The 2,746-nt window shown below is 38.6% G+C and overlaps 1 protein-coding gene across 1 annotated transcript in view; it reads left to right on the top strand.

Moving 5' to 3' along the window:
* USP24 (ubiquitin specific peptidase 24) overlaps window positions 1–2,746 on the top strand; it is a 181,128-nt gene that overhangs the window by 77,479 nt on the left and 100,903 nt on the right. The window lies entirely within an intron of this gene.

Genomic DNA, 2,746 nt, shown 5'->3' with positions numbered 1-2,746 from the left:
CATAATGTTCTCCAGAGTCAACCATTTTTAATAATATTGAATGAGTTCCTTGTTTTTCAATTCAGCATAGTATTCCATTGTGTGAATATACTGTAGCTTCTCTATCCATTCGTTTGTTGATGGGCACCTAGGTTGTTTCCAACTCCTTGCTATAATTAACAAAGCTGCAATAAACATGGGTGTGCATGAGATTTTTTTTTAACATTATGTCATTAGTATCTTGTTAAAAAAGGCACATGACCAAATTAATAGAGAGTTTGAAGTAAATGAAAATTAAATTAGTATTAAAAAGTATAAGTAAGCTTTTTTTTTGTCCAAGAGGGTCCAAGATTGAATTTTACTGTATTATTTGTATGTATATTATGCTTATCTACTTAACTGCTCATATATGAGTCTCCGTTTCCTCATCATTAAAATAAGTTTTTAAATAACCCCTCACATATGGGAACTCTGGTGGCCTAGTGGCAAGAAGCTGCACTGAAATCCCAAAGGCTTATGGTTCAAATCCACCAGATGCTAGAGAAGGAGGGGCATTCTCCTCCTATGCCAGTTGAATCCAGTTCAACAATATACAACAAGGGGGGGAGGAACAAACCACATACCATGAGAAGTAATTATTAATATTGTTGTTGTGTTGTTATTGTTAGGTGCCATCGAGTCAAGCACAACTCATAGCAACCCAATGAAAAAAAGAGCTGAACCCTGTTCTATCCTTTGTCATCCTCACACTTCCTGACACAAAAGAGCCTATTGAAGCAGTCACCGTATCAGTCCACCTGGCTGAGTGTCTTCCTCTCCTTCGCTGACCCTCCACTCTTCCCAGCATCATGTCCTTCTCCAAGAAATAGCTCCTCTTAGCAATATGTCCAAAGTATGTGAGGCAAAGACTCATCATTTTTGCCTCCAAAGAGCACTCCACCTGCACCAAGCCATCTCCAAGACAATCTCTTTGTTCTTGGTCGTCCATGGACATTCAGTCCTCCTCTGCAACATAACAGGTCCATATTTTTTCCCATTCCCAAGAAAGGTGATCCAACTGAATGTGGAAATATCGAACATTATCATTGATATCACATGCAAGTAAAATACTGCTGAAGATCATTAAAAAATGGCTGGAACAGTACATAGATAGGGAACTGCCAGAAGTTCAAGCAGGATTTAGAAGAGTCCGTGGCACCAGGGATATCATTGTCAATGTCAGATGGACCTGGCTAAAAGTAAGAAATAGCAAAAGAATGTCTATTTCTCCTTTATTGACTATGTGTTTGACTGTGTAGATCATGACAAACTGTGGCTGGCATTGAGAAGAATGGGCATCCCAGAGCACTTGATTGTGTCCGTGAGGAACCTATACCTGGGTCAGGAGGCTGTCGTGCGAATGGAGTTGGCGAGCACTGCATGGTTTAGAATTGGGAAGGGAGTGAGTCCTGTATTCTCTCTCTACTTGTTCAGTCTGTATGCTGAGAAAATTGTCTGAGAAGCTGGACTCTGTGAGGAGGAGTGCAGCATCAGGATTGGAGGGAGACTCATTAATAACCTGTGTTATGCAGATAAAACAACCTTGCTTGCTGGAAGTGAGAAGGACTTGAAGCACTTGTTGCAGAAGATCGAGAAATGCAGCCTTTAGCATGGATTGCATCTCACTGTCAAGAAACAAAGATTCTTACCACTGGACTATCACTGACAGCGTCATGATGGATGGAGAGGAACTGAAACTGTCAACAGTTTCATTTTGCTTGGATCCACAATTAACACCTTTCGTATGAGCAGTCAAGAAATAAGGTGATGGATTGCCCTGGGAAAATCTGTACAGATTTTACTATTGTTAATATAGTACAGTATATTATAATACTATATTAATATAAAATAGTATATTTTACCCTAGGAGGAAAGATCATCTACTTCCAAATAACAGGGCTTTGAAAACCTTACCTACAGTAGAACACCCTTAGATTAGACTATCAGATATGGCACCTGAGGCTGAGCCCTCAAATTTGGTGATATAAAAGAGGAGGAACAAATGTAAATAGACACTTATGATTGGAACGTGGAATGTGAGAAGCATGAATGTAGGAAAATTGGACATTGTTAAAAAAGAAATGGAACGCATAAAATAGACATTCTAAGTATTCGCAAAATGAGATGGATTGGCATGGGACCTTTTGAATCAGTAGGCATATGGTCTCCTACACCAGAGATGAAAAGGTGAGAAAAAAACAGGGTTGCTTTCATAGTTAAAAAGGTCATTTCTAGATCCATCTTTAAACACAATGTTGTGAGTGAGGGTAATATCCATATGCATATAAGAAGGTCTAGTGAATACCATTATCATTCAAATTGTGTGTCAACAACCAGAGCCACAGAGGAGGAAATAGATGATTTCCACCAGCTTTTACAGTCAGCAATCAGCTGAACATTCAGCTAAGATGCATTAATAAAAATGGATGAATAGAATGCAAAAATTGGGAACAGGAAAGGATTAGTAATTGGAAAACATGGACTTGTAACAGAAATGAAGCTGGAGTTAGAATGATAGAATTCTGTACAGTCAATAATTTATTCATAACAAATACCTTTATAAAAAACATAAATGGTGACTATACACATGGATTTTACCTGATGGTATGCATAGGAATCAGATTGATCACAGCTGTGGAAAGAATTGTAGGAGGAGCTCAGTATAAGCCATACAGGTGCTGAATGTGGAACAGACCATCAGCTACTCATGCAAGTTCAAACTAAGCTA

Source organism: Elephantulus edwardii, unplaced genomic scaffold, assembly GCF_000299155.1.
Source record: "Elephantulus edwardii isolate Elephantulus edwardi_28Jun2011 unplaced genomic scaffold, EleEdw1.0 scaffold00005, whole genome shotgun sequence".
NCBI classification, from domain to species: Eukaryota; Metazoa; Chordata; class Mammalia; order Macroscelidea; family Macroscelididae; genus Elephantulus; species Elephantulus edwardii.
Note: the sequence above shows the minus strand (reverse complement) of the source record. Positions and strands in the feature narration are given on the sequence as shown.